Genomic DNA, 17,390 nt, shown 5'->3' on the forward strand with positions numbered 1-17,390 from the left:
CTGTGTGTCCCTTTGGTGGTTGGTCAGTGCCCTGGGCACTCCATGGCTCATTGCTGTCAGTGCTGCTCACCTGCTGCTCACAGCTGTAGCCCATTATTACTCCCAATTACCACAAACTGTGTGCCTACATGAACAGCCTAAACAGAAACTATCACCAAACTAGACAGAAAATTAGGCATTTCATACAAAAGGAGTTGAAAGGCGCACTGCATTTGACTCATAAAGATCCTTCTTGACACACTAAATTTTACTACTTTTACCCTGATTCCCTGGAGTCTGACTATGGATAATTCAGGTCTTTCCAAGAGTAGGGAGTAAAAGTAGTGCAGCAAAAGTTAAAGAAAATGATGCAGTATTACACTTTTGAACTATAGAGGCTTCCAGCGTAAAAACCCTAAGAAAATAATAAATTCAGCCAGACATGATGCACAGATGAGAAAAACTTATTTGTACATTAGCTAGAAAGCTAAATGTTCCCTTCAAGAGTTATTTATGCTCTCTGCATTTACTTCTCACTTTAGATATTTAATACTTTTTGATTATGGCGTGGAATTTGTCCTTTAAGCCATATTGATTTTCCTCACTGACTGGATGACTGAAACATGTAAATTGAATCTTCTAACTTTTAAACAAAACAGAAGCTTGTAAAATAAAAACAAAAAAAAGACAAAAATCCCAATGACAAGTGACAAAAATATAGATTATTCTGAAGTTTTTTGCCATTGCTGTGATACAAAACCAAAACACAGCTGATCTGCATTAACATGAATAAGCAAAAGCCAGAGTAAACCCTGTTTTCTGGAATCCTTATTAGTTTTAATAAAACCGCACCCTATGTCTCATAAAGAGTTACCTGTCTAGTAAAAAGCACTCTTACATTCCTGAGACACGCAAGAGATATGTATTTTGGTATATCATGCATGTAGAATTTATTAACATTATTTGGGATTCCAGAAAGCTAATTCAAAAGCAGCAGGATGAATATTCAAGATTTAAAAAGTACAATCCATGCTCCTTGCACTTTGGATTGCATCCCATTTCCCGTTAAGACTGAGCATTTAAATGACAGGAAAACTTCACCCTGCCAGAGGACCTCAAATATTTCACTATTCTTTAGAATTCTGCAGAAGTGTGGATGATACCTTCTAACTTCCTCATGTTTAAAATGGTATACAAAATACACTTTCAAAGGAGTGTTTTTAATAAAACCAGAGGAGAAAAACCTATTGAGTCTTCTACACTACACTTACATCTACCTGCCCTTTATAAGTTCTTTTTGATACCATATGAACTAGTAGTCCTGTAATTTCAACATTTCTTTCTGTAGATAGAAAGTAATTTCAACTTTCATTTATATTGTTGTTCGGATAGTCAGCCCCAGTGAATTTAGAATGATTAACTCCTACCAAGATTCTTTTTACAGACATCATTAAATCCCTAATGTAAAATCAAACCCACAATATATAATTGTTGGAGGGACTGGATTGAAGGCAGCATCCTGTCAGAAGTTATAAAAAAAGGTTGAGTGTGAGAGTAAAATAGGAGAGCAATAAAGAAAAAAAAGACTGAAAAGGGAAAATGAACATTATTATTACTGCAAGATCTGAAGAGTACTGTGAGGTTTAGAAGGTTTCTATGACCTGTTAAATATTTTCAATAAAAAGAAATGAGCAGGGCATACTTGTTAACCTGTTAGCTACGCATATTGTTGTGGTGCAGAAGTGTGAAACAACAAGAAATGAAATTTGTCTGTATTATTCTTTCAGGTTCCACTGAAGAACAAAGAGCCACAGAGGGAATACAGAGCATGGTAAAGATGGTTTACAGCAGTATATTACAGTTACAGATCAAGCCACTGTCATTTAAAATGAAAGTATTAAAAGTCTACACTTTAGAATGCTACATTGCCTGTAAAATACACGAGTTGCCTTTTCTGCAGACAGCAGAGATACTTTTCACTTTTTCGTAATACATAGCTCTGGCCTCACACAGGTTAATTACTACTTCTGAGGCTAGATAGCAAACACTTCTTTTAAAATATTACTGTAATCTTTTCTGCTTGCCATAGAGCTTATCCATCAGCTGAAAAGCTGGTTTATTTTTTAAGAAACTCTTTCAGCCCATGTTGAAGTCAAAAGTCAGACTGGCAATGGGAACTAGCTTAGGATCTTAATAACATTTTAACCCTTGGCGCCATCACAGCTGATGATGTGCTTCAAAGGTCTAGACTTAACACTGATTTCATTTTCCTCTCCTTTGAAAAAAGTGAGCAGATAAAAGGTATCTTCTGACATGTTTGCCTACAGTGTTAGGACGATTGCTGACAGCTTCATTCTTGAAGCACAATAAAATGTCTTGACTGCAGGAATAAAGCCTACCTGTGCATGACTTATTCAGAGCGAGCCTGAGGCTAAGGAGCAAACTTCTACAAGCACCAAGAAATGGCTCTAATCCTTCTAACATCCATCTTCCAAAATAAAGACATTCTGCTAAAACCTTGCCTCTGGGAACATGTGCTTTCAGAAATGCATACATTAAAAAACCAGGCCCCTGTCAAAACAAATCCCTACTCTAAAAATGAGGCTGTCCAAACTATCACATCATCTGGGTAAAGACAGGAAAGAATGTGGAATTAGTAGAAAGCATCAGATTCTTCATTCATTACACCTAAATTACACTTACCTTCTTGAAAGGTAGAAGTTTGGAAGTAGATGGGAGGAGCAGAATAAGCAGTTGAGGAACAGAGGAAAATGGGAAATAGACAAAAGGATGCTGCACCTTGTTTGGGAGGTATGGGATGAGTAGGTGTGAAGAGTGGGAGGAAAGATCCAAAGAGTGGAAAAAGAGTGGGATAAGTGGTGAAGGAGATGGGGAAAAAGGGGTGAAAAATTATTTGTATGTTAAATTAGATCTGCCCTCATAAGCCCACGAAAAGCATTGCCCAATTACACCGCCTCCCCTTACGTGATGCTCTGAGACTTTGCTTCAGGTAGTGAAAGATGTCCATGAGTTCACGTCAAAAATATCACCCCAATGTACTGTTGGATCCTGAAGTGGTGCCTTTATGGTAAGTGACTAATAAGCACAACAGCCTCTAATGAAAGAAAATTAACAATGAATAAATAGTGCATCAAAAAGCTATTGTAGAACTCTACAGCTGAGGAGTTATGCAGTATCATTAAGGCTTTCTTTAGATGAATGCAATGTGACTTTTGAATAGGGTTGCTATAAAAATATTAAAAGGCAAATTATCTGAGACGTACTGGGTGATTTTCATTTCAGAAAAAAAATTGCACTGTGTGAACAACATGCAGGCTATTGCTAAACAGTTTATAACAAGAGAAAAATGGATAAAGTAACTGAAAATATCTGGAAAGAACAATAAATCATAACTGAACTTCGAATACTTTAACTGTGCAAAAGCTGCAAGCTGTTAAATTCCCTTAACTTCTTAGCTAGGTGATACCACAGCCAAATGTTTCATCAATCTGCAAGTGTTGCATTTATCACCTTTATCATAGAAGTCTGCCTTTCCTTTGTACATCAAACCACCAGAGGGGAAAGGTCTAGGACATAGTAAGACATAATGAAATGATTCAGAGATGATGAAATCATATAGAAAATTTTTGAAATTTTTTGAAGTCATGTAGAAATGCTCTGAGAGTGATTAAAAATCTACCAAAGAACCAGTCCAAATTAAACAGTCCTCAGACTAGAAATTTGAACAGCTTGTGAAGAACAAGAAAGTAAAGCTTAAAATCCTTACTAATATCACAATTAACAAACCAGCTATAATGTTCTTTCCTCTTTGCAATTAAGTTGCTGCATAAAGGGGAAATGCATGCTGTGTAGAGAATGCCCTATAGTATGATTTTTGAAAGATGTTTAATTTTCACTCATAAGGATGTAACTTCTACACACAAAGAGACATTTGCTTCTTGAATGAAGAGACATTTCTTCAAAAATGGAAATCACTTTAATATCATTTACGCATTTTCTTCTTCCAAAATATAAGCTGAAAAACTGTTGCATAGACTAAATGTGTAAATATGAAATGGTTACAAAAGCTATTTCACACACATCATAACAGCCTGAAATAGTATGATTATCTTACCGCTGCTTCCTGTAAGCAAAGAAAAAGTAAAGTCATTCTTTTCTCCCAATTAAAAGCTCTATGCGAGGAATGAAAGACTTGGGAGTGGGAGAAGAGTTTTTGAATATTTTTCCATTAATTAGAATTAAATAAAACAAGTTTTCTTATCTGAGATCTATTCAAAGATGAAAAAAAGTGCTGCACAAATTATTAGTACTACCATCTAATTCTGAAGTGTCCTTTCTATACACTTCCTAAAATACTCCATGCAATGCAGTAGGACGCATCACAGAATTGGAGAAGTTTCCTCTAACTGCAAGCTGGATAATCCTAGCACTGAGGCTCATGAGCTTAGCTTAATACAGCAACACATTTGCATAATTGTCCAAAGACTGTCCAAATTTATTGAGACACTGGTCTTCCAGTCACGGCAAGAGGATACCAAAAGTACATATATCCAGACACTAAAACCAAATATATGTAAAACAGCAGCAACACAATATCTGTATATCAATTATAATAGGCAGGATCTTGCCTCAAAAAGTCCAAGTATATATGTCATAGAATCACAGAATCATCTAGGTTGGAAAAGACCCTTAAGATCAAGAAGTCCAGCCATTAACTCAGGACCACCAAGTCCTACACCAAACCATGTTGCCAAGTGCCATTTAAGTACTGCAAGAGATGGTGACTCAACCACTTCTCTGCGCAGCCTGCTCCAGTGCTTTGAAAATGTTTCAGTGAAGGAATTGTTTCTAATATCCAATCTAAACCCTCTCTGGCCCAACTCAAGGCTATTTCCCCTTATCCTATCACTTGTTACCTGGGAAAAGAAACCAACAATCACTTCACAACAACCACATTTGAGGCAGTTGTAGAGAGTTGTAAGGTCCTTTCTGAGACTCCTTTTCTCCAAACAACCCCAGTTACCTGAGCTACTCCTCACATGACTTGTGGTCTGGATGGCACCATATACCACTTGTGGCACCACATACCACTTCAATACAGACAGCCTGAGGGACAGGAAAAGACAAGCAAGTGGTGAATGAGGAAGAATCAAAGATAAATAAAGAAAAGCTAATGATAATATAAAGAAACCTAAGGTAAGCAGGGATAGGTCCTCATGCAAAAGAGGAGTCATAGAAGCAGAAGAAATCAGAGACCAAAAGTACTTTCTGATATGCAATATTGAATTGCTTATGGCAATAATCAAAATGTTCACGATTAACAATTTTTTTTCTCATATACCTTATATTGTAGACAACTATTAGTGTTTTCAATTTCTAAATAAGAACCAGGATTGTAATGAGCCTGATCCAAATCTTACTGAAGCAAGTAAAGCTCTCTGTCAAGATGGAGTTAATTATGTGATTTTTACGTTGCTGACACTCTCAACTGGGCCTCCAGATTGAGAAAAAGAAGTTGCCTCTCTAAATATCATAGGTGTAATATTTATTGTTACAAAGGAGGAATTTATCAGGCCTTATTTCAGATAAAAGAGTGTCTGTGCAACAGACTGTGGTCAGGCCATCACGTCTCTTAATAACAGATCCATGAAGACCTAATAGACTTCGCCTATTTTTGAACATACAAGTTTGAAGTGAAAAAACAAAAAAAACCAACAAAATCATTGGTTTACATTTAATCCCAATACAGTTGGTTTAAGCAGAAAAATTATTAAAGCAGCAATTGAAGATCTCTGATCTATTAACAGCTGTTCTATTAAATCTTAGCCAATACATTTCAATTATTAAACCACAAAAAGTTTATCCCGGAATTTCCTTCAGATAGTAATCTGATGTAACACAGCATGTTCAGATTATATTCTTACACACCAATATGACTAGGGCAGTTTACCAGAGACCTATATAAGTAATCTGAAATGCAAGGCATGACAAGAAATAACCTACAGAGTGTAGTCAGATAAAACCAAGATCATCAGTAGCAGTGAGTTCCTGTCAGTCATTCTTGTCTACAGCTCCTGCAGGAGAGAGAATATTTGCTCAGATTGGCGCATTTATTTGCCTGCTGTGCTTGTTTTGATATCCACCTGGCAATGTGCGCGGAATGAGTGGCACAGGCAGATGCTGAGGAGTGTCAGCGCTGGGATGAGATGAGGGCTGCCTGTATTTCCATTTTAAATGGCCTGCCTGCCGAGCGCTCTGATTTCCTTCCTCCCGTCCCTGTCACGCTTCATTGAGCGGCGCTCTCCGCAGCGCTGTGCTGCCGGGAACCAGCTCATTCCCTTGTTCTGGAGACAGCTCCGGCTGCCTCCTCCTGCTCCTTCTGCGGCGGCGGCAAACCCGGCGCTGTGCCCGTGTGCCCGGCAGGACGCGCCCGCAGCGCCGCGCCGGGCACCGCGCCCAGGCCGGGGCTCGGGAGAGAAATCCTTTGTTCCTCGCTGTGCCATCGACAGCGCCTCTGAGGCAAGCGAATGGTCCTAATAGAGCCAGCCTGCAATTCCCACCAGGGTTTTGACAGCAGGCCAGCGGGAACAAAACACCACCTGCAGCTAAAGCAAAGGAGTTTGCTCTCTTTACATTTATAATTTATATAACAACAGATAAATTGAACAGTATGATCAAACTGGTAATAGAAAACCTGATCGTTTAGATACACAGTGATGTAACAACTTCTTTTTTTTTTTTTTTTTTTTTTTTCCAGTTTAACATTCAGTAGTTGGATTAGTTTTTCCAAAATATAACCAGAGCTCTGAGATGAGAGAAGAGTTCTCAAATGATGCCTCTTTGGAGAACTAGATGAACATTCACAAATATTTCATCTAACTCCTTGCATAAAATAAGCCTGATTCTACACTGTACTGTGTAAATAGTCAGTTTTTCCTGGTCATGTGTGCCTTAATCTTTTCAACTATGAGAACTTAGCTGATTCAAATCAGATGGACATTTGTCAAAGAGTGGACAGGAGCAGTGAGGTAGTGATTTCTGAGTCACCCTCTCTTCCCAAACATAATGTCAATAATTAAGAATAAATTCAGTGGTTATATGCAACTTTGGAATCCTTTTCATTGCAAACTAAAAAATATTACAGTGCATTTTGAAGAGTAAATTTATCATTCTTTGAAATTCTTTGGATGCTTATTTCCCCATTATTGGGGGAATAAATGTTTAAGGTCTCACCTTTCCTTTCCTTTCCTTTCCTTTCCTTTCCTTTCCTTTCCTTTCCTTTCCTTTCCTTTCCTTTCCTTTCCTTTCCTTTCCTTTCCTTTCCTTTCCTTTCCTTTCCTTTCCTTTCCTTTCCTTTCCTTTCCTTTCCTTTCCTTTCCTTTCCTTTCCTTTCCCCTGAACAATTATAGAATACAAAATTAGCAAGGGAAGTTTCCTCAATTTTCTCTCAGTTATTAACCTTTTTCTGTTTTGAAATATGAAAATCTCAACACTTGCACACAGAGTTGTGTGCTGTGTAAAGGTGGATTTATATCTAATATATCTTTATTATATATTTTTGTTTAATTAATATTATTTTTCTTGTATGCAGAAAATGTATATCAGAAAGAGTTTCTATAGAATCAGGCAGGCAGATAAGATGCATGGTTTGATAAACTGACTTTTAGAGTGTAGTCCCAGTTTTCCTTGAGATTAAACACTACAGCAAAGTTGCTGGTGCAAGGTCAGGTGGAGGAAGCAGAGCTCTTACTCGTGGCCTTTCCTTGTTGGACCAGGTTTCTGGAGGATTTAGAATATTGAACAGCTATTTCAGTAAAGAAACTACCTTAAAAAACATGCATTGGCTTCTTCATTTGTCTTCCTTTGACACAGTTTCCCAGGCCCCTACCTGAGAATAAGGTTACCAGAAAAATGCCATGGAATCATAGAAAGGTTTTGGTTTGAAGGGATCTTAAAGGTCTTCTAGCTCTTGCTCCACTCGTGTGAGCTGAGATCCCTTCTATTAGACCATGTTAATCAAAGTCCCATCCAACCTGGCCTTAAACATTTCCAAGGATGGGGCAACAATAATTTCTCTGTGTCAATGCCTCATTACCTTCATAGTAAAGAATTTCCTCCTAATATCTGATCTAAATATCTATCCCCTTTCAGTTTTCTAGCAATTAGCCTTGTCCTATCACTGCATGGCCTTGTAAACAGTTCTTCTCCAATATCAATGTCATTATCACAATGCAATTTATAATTATTAGTTCTGGTTTTTTGAATGATAAACAGCATCACAAAACCTGGTGATTCCTACATCAATAAGGAATCTGTACTTGCTCTGTGTGGATAGCTTTGTAACCTCTTCATGCTAATAATCAGTAAGAAAATCACCACTGGAAAAGCATTTTGAATAAGCAGTGATCAGTAATTTGTATTTTCCTAATAAGGAGCTAAAAAGTGCCCACTGCACTAGAACATTGCTCAGATATGAGTCAAACATATGAATAGAAGATGGTACAGAAAATGCTACAAAATAAATTTTAAAAAAGCAACAGGTTTAAACACTTTACCAATAACTCAGCCAGCCCTTATACAGTCTCCATGCTTACAGTCTTCCTTAATTCCTTTGCTGCAGCCATGTATATTTATGCAACAAAACAGTCTTTCAGAGGAAGTTGATTTAAATGGGAGGAAAAGTGGAATGCAATGAAAAGATACAGGTACTTCATTCAGGCTCATGGAGTTGATAAAAAATTCAGAGATACTGCTTGATACAGTGCCATGAATATCCACTGTAATGGCTCTGCATAATTATGGTCCCCTCAATAAATATGAGATTCACTATAACATTTGCACCATAAAGAATCTCTTAGCCCTTGCCTTTCTGTAGTTTATAAGCACCACCCTTTAAGATGAAATAGCAGTTACTGACTCTGGGTGGATTAAAGCTGAAGTGCTTTTGTCAATATGAGTGATAAAAGACTAATATTTTTTTTCTTTTACATTGAAATGTAAAAATGCTAGTAAAAGCATAAAGTGTATTAAAATAGAGCATTCCATGAATAACAGAATCACAGCATCACAAACAGGCAAGAAAATAATGCATTCATTTTCCATATTCTCTTTTAAAATCTATAAACTATACAGCCTTCAGGGAGTATTGGATATAATTTACAGTATGAAAAGCACGACTTTCAGATAAGGAAATTGATCAGCATGAGTCTTGTGGATCTGTTAACTACAGATAATAGTCACTGAAAGTTTTTAAGACCCAAAATCAATAAACTGAAGTTCCACTCCCTTTGCAACCTCTCCTGACATTGTAAGACATACCAAGACTCTCTTGAATGATTACTTGGGTCATTGTAAAAAGTGACACTCCAATAAGCTGTTCAAATTGGAAAGTTTACGTTTAAACTTTACTACCCATTTGAATCAATTGTAATTAATTTACATATTTAAAAGCCCTAGCTCTCTTGTGTTCACTCTGTGAACTTCTAGTGTCTACTCAATCAAACACCCTATATTCAATCAAATATCTATTTACCTATCTGTCTGTCTGTCTATCACCATTAGCCCTAAAAATAGAATATCAGTTTTACTGGCCAGCTTTCAGATACTGACACAATTGCCAGGTATGAATTGCTGGCCTTCCTTGCCCATTCAAGCTGGGGCAGGTAATCCCACAGGATCTCTGTGTGTACAGACTGCAGAGGTCCTCATGTCCTTGTCACCAGGATGCTCATGTCACTTAGATCCTCTGGCTCTGGAAAACACTGCTGACAACCCAGAAAGTGAAAACAGGATACCAGAGTTTTTATCATCTCTGCTCCAGGGCCAGATCCAAGCAGCTTCAATCTGTGAGATCACATTTTCCAGCAGCTCTGGCCACAGCACAAAGCAAGCTCTTGCACTTTAACATCTGAATATCAAACCAATAACTCAGACTTTGGGCTCATGCACTTAATTCAGAGTGATCTTGCTCATTTTTATTCCCCAGATGATTCACTTTTCACACAGATGTACTGTCCTGTCACTTCAGTGGCCTAAAATTATTTATAATCCTGAAAACTGGAGTTATAAAATACAGTCATTCACCCTAAAGGAATAAATTCATAGCATTTTAAGCAAGAAAGAGATCCATTCCCCCCATTTGGAGTCTCTTTCACACATTATGTTTCACATTGGGCCTTGGCAGGATGAGATATGCCTGTGCTGCTGGAGATGCTGTCTTTCAGATAATGAGACATAAAGCCAAAACTGTCACTTACATCACTAAAATACCTCATAGCCCTTCTTTAGATGCGCTTCCAGGACATAGAAAGTCTTATACCATGAAAAAGAAGAACCCAATAAATACTACTCTAAACTATAAAATTATTCTTAGTAGTCTGCAGTAGTGGAAAACTACAAAGATCATATAGCCAGTAACTTGGATAGCTCAAAGATAAGGCTCTGAAATAAAAATAAGCAAGAAAAAGAGCTTTGATTTTCAGCGGCTTCCACAGTAAAAACAGTGAACAGGATTTAGTGTAAATTTCATTAATTTCTCAAAGGGAAATTGAATTAGCCAAACAGAATCCTCAGCAGACTCTGACTCTAAAACTAACTAAAGACTCATAATGAGCTCTAGTGGGAGGTATAATGAAGTCATCTGTTGAGGTAAGCAGATGAAATACTAATTTAATAAAATATTTTTTTTCAGAAGTAACAAACCACAAGTCAGAGATATGCCCACCAAAGGGTACAGTCATTGAAAAGTACGGAGAAATATTATTGCACATCATTTTTGTCCCTTACATTTCTGAATTTACATTAGCAGGTTTATTGATATGAGACAGGGGTGCCTACAACTGCCAGAAAGTTGTCATCAGTCCATGAAGTCTGGAATTAAGTGGCCCAGCTATACATTTTTTCTCAACACTGTATGGTCTTCCATGACACAGGTTTTCTAGAGTAATTGTCTGTGGACACCAGAGCCTGTTGGAAGGAGTAGGTGTCTCTTTACTTAAGGAGCCCCTATCATGGGACAAGACTGGACTGTTGCTCCAGATAGCAAAGAGGTCACTTCACAGTAATAGCAATGTGACACAGACAAAAATAAGCATTAACAACAGATTTCCACAGAAGAACAGCATCCTATACAGCATCACAAATTGTAATGAGAAAATAGTACTGTCTCTGTTGTAAAAAAAATGCTCATGCTCCCATTTTCTTCAGTTTTTTACATTTGTTAATAAATTCAGGTTATGGTGATATGTTAATCTGGCATCTCCTATTTATTTTCCTTGCCTTATAATAGCAGCAAATATCTATTTCAGTCAAAAAAATATACTAAGCACTTAACTCTGTGATAGCACAAAGTCTAAAAAAATTTAATCACACAAACAAGTTGAGCATTGAATTTATACAAAGTGATGAATACAAATATTTCTAAATATTCTTTTAGATGCATGAAGAGCCTGACAGGTTTCTCTGAACAATTTGTGATGCTAGTAGAAATGGATTCTTGACAAGACTGTAAAATGACATAAACACGTAACTACATATTGCAGTGACTACCACCATAAAATCATCACTTAGTGTGAAACAGAAAGATTTCACAGATTTTTTGCAAGGTTACATCAAAATGCAACTGCTGAATACCAGGTCTACTAGCTACAGTTTTCCTTCTGTTGTATTTATGATAGCAAATCCTGATAAAAAATGTTGGGATTTGTGATAAACTGTGTAAGCTAAGGGAAATGAATATGAAGCCTTTAATGAGAAGATCTGAACTTCTGCTGACTTAACACATGAAAGACACACATTGTAGCATTCTCCTGATTTTCTACAAAATCCACACTTGGAAGCAGTAGTTCACAGAACACTTGCTGTGCTCCTATGCCAGACAGGGAGCCAATAGAAGAGAGGAGTTTCTTCTGAAGTTACATTTTAATTCCTAGATACTCATGAGAAAACCTAGAACATTTTTCCTAGGTGGAAAACCACTATTATTTCTAATGTCTACTGGCTTTTTGTGAAGCCATTAAGTCTTTTCCTGAATATCCAATGCACTTCTCTCACTTGGGAGAACTTCAGGGTCACAAAAATAAAGTAACAATATAAAATAATTTTCTGACAGAAGGCTTCGTCTTAGAAAATGGATTCCATGATGGCTTCTTTGACAAGCATTTATTAAAAGCAACTGTACATTAAGGTCACGCACAATATTGACCATCCCACCTGTATGAAAAATACAGACACATAACCACAAGTGTATTTAGCAAGACTTCTAGAAACATATAACCCAAAAGCTACTGTGGAAAGCTTGCAGGATTCATATATTCACTTTAGATTTGCAGAAATTTCTCAGATCATTAACAGTGCATCCAGTCATCAAGGCTTGGGCCCATATTTTTAAATTACTAGAAATTTATTTTTGATACCACATAAAGCCACTTCCTCAGCTAGCATAAATTCTTACAGTGCATTTAAAGTCATGAATGCATGACAGTCTGGCTATGTGCAGTGTACTTGCTGTACTATGTACATGCCATAACCACCACAGGTACCAAGCACACTTCCCTGCTTTATCAGGTCTTCTTTGAATGCACTATAATGTTTTTAATTGGATATTCTACAAGGGCTATGGCAGCTAAACAGAGCTCTGTTGTGTGAGGATGCTCTTTACTTTGCTATTCACAGAGTCACTGAATTTATATCTAAATGCACACCCTGTGGCTATTATTGGATGTGGCTATTAATTCTAGATATTTTTACAGTGAAGAATCCTCATGCAAAAAAAAGGCCAAGGCACATGAAAGGTCTGCCTGAGAGGAATGATGGAGACATCAGTAGATATTACCAGTGGGATGGACTGGGGTCATGAGCACGCTGATTATGTACAGATGCTGTGGCATAATCTTTGGCACATCTAAGTCTCTTCTGTCCATGGTGTTCACTGAAGATGTGTTGCAGCTGGTGCACAGGGAACTGGAGATCATCTGTGTGTCACTGATGCTTGCTGAGAGACTTAGCTATTTTAGCTCACAAATGGAGACACTGATGATCTGGGAAATGGGATGAAGACTGAACATAAAATTAGCATCACAGTGACAAAGGAACATGTTAAGAATATTTCAGAAGTCACTGAAGCTGCTAATTTGTGGTAACAGATCTCCTTTTGCTATTCTACTGGAACAAATACAGGATTAATATTTGTAAATTCATATTTGATTGGGAAGAGAGAAGTATGAGCTGTCAGATTAGTATTTATGCATTGTGGTGGATAGCTAAAGGTGAAATATGTATATGACAGTGTTATCATTTCTTTGTTCCTCATGAAAGTGCATTTTATCCATACACAGTACACCCCTGCTATTTATTATATTTGCAGACAGTTCTTTACTTCTTGCCCTCTCACTGCCTCCATCTCCAACATCATTGCTACATATTTCTGAAATATGTAGCAATATTTCTGAAAATCTATGCGAACAGCATCCAATTAATATGTATGATTTTCTACTAAAGGTGAGTAACTCTACCGAAAGTTTGCAAGAATGTAGAAAATTTAAAGCAAACTCTTTCTACCTTGTTACCTACTGACAAAGTTCAGGCACAACCTTTTCTGTGCATCAGTCTTCATCCTTTAGAAGACCCACCAAAGTCAATTAGGACTACATATGTGAGTCCTAAAGTGAGATGTGATCACTCCAAGGGAAAAAGTGGGAAAAGGAACACATTTCTGAAGCTTGCTCCATCACCATTCTCACTGGAAATGATTGTCAAATCTGAAAAAACTGGGGGAGACATTTTTTACCATGGGAACAGGCAGAACATGACAGATGGCAAGGTATGAGAGTCTTTTAGTGAGAGACTGTGTCTGAGTACTGACAGATTCCATGACTGAATGTGTTGTGAGGAACAGCCAGCTTGAGCAGTCAGCTTGAGGGAACTGCACTGTGTTTTGCCTGCTAAAAGAGTCTATTTGTCTTTTTGTTTTGTTTTTGTTTTTTTTTGTTTTTGTGCACATCTCAACCAAATCAAAGATATTAAGTAGTATATGGGATAAGCAGGAATATTCTAAACAGCTGATCCACCATGGAAAATTCTGGGTCTGCAAAGTATTTAACCACTAGTGAAAAATTATTATGCTTCCCAGGACAGTCCTTTAAGTGATGAAAAACACTCATCAGCATCAATAAGCTGCAACTATTTAGCACTAGTGAGCAGATGAATTTTTTTACTTGAAAATTATTAACATGTTTTTGAATTCTTATCAGTTAACAACGCAGAGCCTCGCAACATGAAGTAATTATTACAATGCCAAAAACTTCACCGTAATCACCACCAAGTATCATTAATCTGCTAAATCTTCAGAATGTAAAAAGATCAGTAATTGTGTTTAAAATGTTTCAGCTATATGAGTAGCAAGTGACCTCTAGGTCACACCTTCCCTTTCAGAGGGATGGCCAGAGAGATTATGAACTCTGCTTTGCAACAGAGTTTCCCTTTAATCAGACAACTCTCAACTTCCAAATAAAGCAGCTTTTGTCAATTATGATTGCACTTGCATCTTTGTCCCTGCAGTGAAGGAATCATCCCATGCTGTGTCATCACCAAGCCTTCATGGAAGTAATTGGAGATAGATTCAGAGAAATATATACCCACTGTCCTCAGAGCCCCTGCTCAGAACTCATCACCACCAGGAAATTTATGTTCAGGGGAAGAATGGACACAAAGTGTACCTTATGAATTATAAATCTACAGTTAACTACAGTCTTAACTTGGTCTTTCAAAGCATCTGCTCAATAGAAAAGTAAAGGACCAACTGCAAATGTAAACGTTGTATACAAGGACACATACAGTCTTGAATGAAACTGTTCATGAGTGTGGCAACAATTTAGCCATGTTTATCACTTAACCTCATCCTCTAAGGTATGTAAATAAAATATGCCTCAATTTATATAAAATTTGAGCAATCTGATTAGATGCATTTTAGTTTGCATTCTGTGATTAAATGTTGCTGCCCTTCTAACAAAAATGCCTCTTTTATTAAACTCAAAATTGCCATCATTTCTCCCCACATTTCTGTTTTGTCAGAATTCACAGTATATTTCAGAAGAATTTTGACTAAACAGAGCCTCTGGACCATGTAAAAATTTACAGAAAATTTGGCCATATTCCATATCTCTTTGTATATACACTTTATATGCACCTCTCCCTCTCAAAATGGCATACATTGAAAAAAAACAGAGTAAGTGACACCTACTGAATTGCTAGTAAAAGAAAATACATCATCAGAGCAGTGGAATTAATTGTTCCTATTTTGTTTCAGAAAACTTATAAAAGTTGTCCAGACACATATACTTGAAATTGCCAACACTATTCCACAATAACACAGTCACACAGCAGTGTCAGAACAGTCCAACTGCTGCGTGTCTTCACAGGCCTCACCATTTCTCTCTACCCCTACTTTTTTTTTTTTTTTTCTTATAAGAGAAGAGTCTGGTACTAATACAGGAAGTCAGAACAGCACAAATTCTACAGACATCCTTCACGGTTTTTTCTCCTATGGTTGTCCGTGCTAAGTGCTCACAAGCTATTCTATTTAACAGTCCAGCGGTTTGCTTTACTTTGCTAATCCTTATTATCTTCCACAATATGCCTACAGGATTCCATTACACACACCTTCCAGAAAGCATCCCAAGTTAAGCCAGCAGGCTGAGATTCTAATGCCTGCACTGTAGCATTACAGTAATCATCTACAGAAAGTATTAGAATGCAGATCAACACTGGATCTTATAGAAATCTTACCCTGTGATAACATGACAATGTAATGTGTAGAGATCAGAAGGCTTTTAAGCATATCATCTTCATTGGATATTTTTACCTGTTAAGAGAGCAAAACAATTTAGGTTTTGAATCTAATCTTCAAATATAAATTATTTCAAAGGTAAAATGAAAATAACCTGTAGTTAAGTATGACATAGAAGAAAAACAGAGGACTTTATCAATCAAAGGTAAACCACTTAAGTCATACAAATTCTCAATTAGTGGGTCACTTAGTGGTATCCAAGCAAAAAAAGCCTGGAATTACCCTTCCTCATCAGCAAAATGATTCCAGCATCACACTTGATGTAAGGACAAAATACGGTCAAAAGTAGTTACGGGCTCTTGATCTGCCCTCATTTTGGTCCAGATCACAAAGGAAAAAGAAAATCAGCAGGGCAGGTGCTCTTCATCTTAAATGGAAAGATGTAGAGAGGGCTGCAGGAAAAGAGGAAGAAAGAGAGTTACTGGGTCCTTCCACTTACTATGGTCAGGATGTAAAGACAGAGAGTTTTCTGCTTCCCACAGAGCAGTCATGAGCTGTTTGCAGGGTGTGTCAGGTGGGTCAGCCAGCCTTTCATTTTTCATCCTGGAAGCACAAGCTACTTTGCCCACCTGTGGGCTTTTAAGATGCATCATTTGTCATTCTGAATCGTGGCACATGCCTGAGCACTGGTAATAACTTGCTTGTTAGCCTCAACTTTCTCACAGTGAAAGGAGGTAGGAAGAAAGGAGAAAAAAACCACCCAAAAACAACAATAAAACACCCCAGCTACAGCTTAGCAAATGTGCTGCAGTTTAGGCATTAAGCTTGAATAGCGAAGTTATTTACTACAAGTCATTACTCATTAGTAGGAATGAATATGTTATTTGGCTTTATTTGCCAAGTAAACTGAGGTGAAACCTGCATAACAGAGGAGTAATTGTCAGAGGATAGATGAATAAAGCATCTAAGCTCAGAGAAGAACTTGCTGAAGAGGGTAAATGTCAGTGATGCTGCCGTTCCGAGCAAACATCTGCTATTGAGCGCTTCGTGTTTGGCCTGAGGGCCCGCTTTTGTTTTCTCAGGCTCCCTAAAGCTCAGGCTGAGGTGGGCAGGGATCCAGGGCACGCCTGAAGCACAGGAGCTGTCAGATGCGATACGCTCAGCTGTCAGCTCTCTCCCAGCGAAATTCACGCAGGGCTGAGACGCGGCTGACTGTGCCGTGCTGAGCCGGATCCCGCAGCAGGGGCTGACACAGGTGGGAAGAGAGAGACAGCCAACACAGCCTGGGACAGCGGCACTCCGGGGGAGTGATTGTCCCACGCTTTTCTACAGCCCCGCTCAGTGCATCAGATTCACAAAAGCTGTGACAACTCACACTGTCCTCTGCCGGGCCTAGGGATAATGGAGCGCCAAAGGAAGCTGAAAGTTGAACTTCCCAAGGAAGAATAGTGAGGCACCAATAAAGGTATATAAACAGACAGAATCTAGGTATTAAAGGTACACAGAATTTGTTTCCTGGGAGGTAAGAGGCAGTTCTGCCTTGCTTTAGGGAAAGGCCCCCCTGTCTCTTAAGGGGTAGAGTTTTTCAGGTAGAGTTGTCTTGCAG

General features: G+C 37.9%; 1 long non-coding RNA gene across 1 annotated transcript in view; it reads right to left on the reverse strand.

Moving 5' to 3' along the window:
- LOC102068509 (uncharacterized) overlaps positions 1–6,501 on the reverse strand; it is a 126,758-nt gene extending 120,257 nt beyond the window's left edge. Inside the window, exon 1 of the long non-coding RNA XR_012580276.1 lies at positions 6,144–6,501. This is a non-coding gene — a long non-coding RNA (uncharacterized LOC102068509). The remainder of the gene's footprint in view (positions 1–6,143) is intronic.
- Positions 6,502–17,390: the final 10,889 nt, after the last annotated feature.

The sequence above is a fragment of the Zonotrichia albicollis genome, chromosome 5 (genome assembly GCF_047830755.1).
Source record: "Zonotrichia albicollis isolate bZonAlb1 chromosome 5, bZonAlb1.hap1, whole genome shotgun sequence".
NCBI classification, from domain to species: Eukaryota; Metazoa; Chordata; class Aves; order Passeriformes; family Passerellidae; genus Zonotrichia; species Zonotrichia albicollis.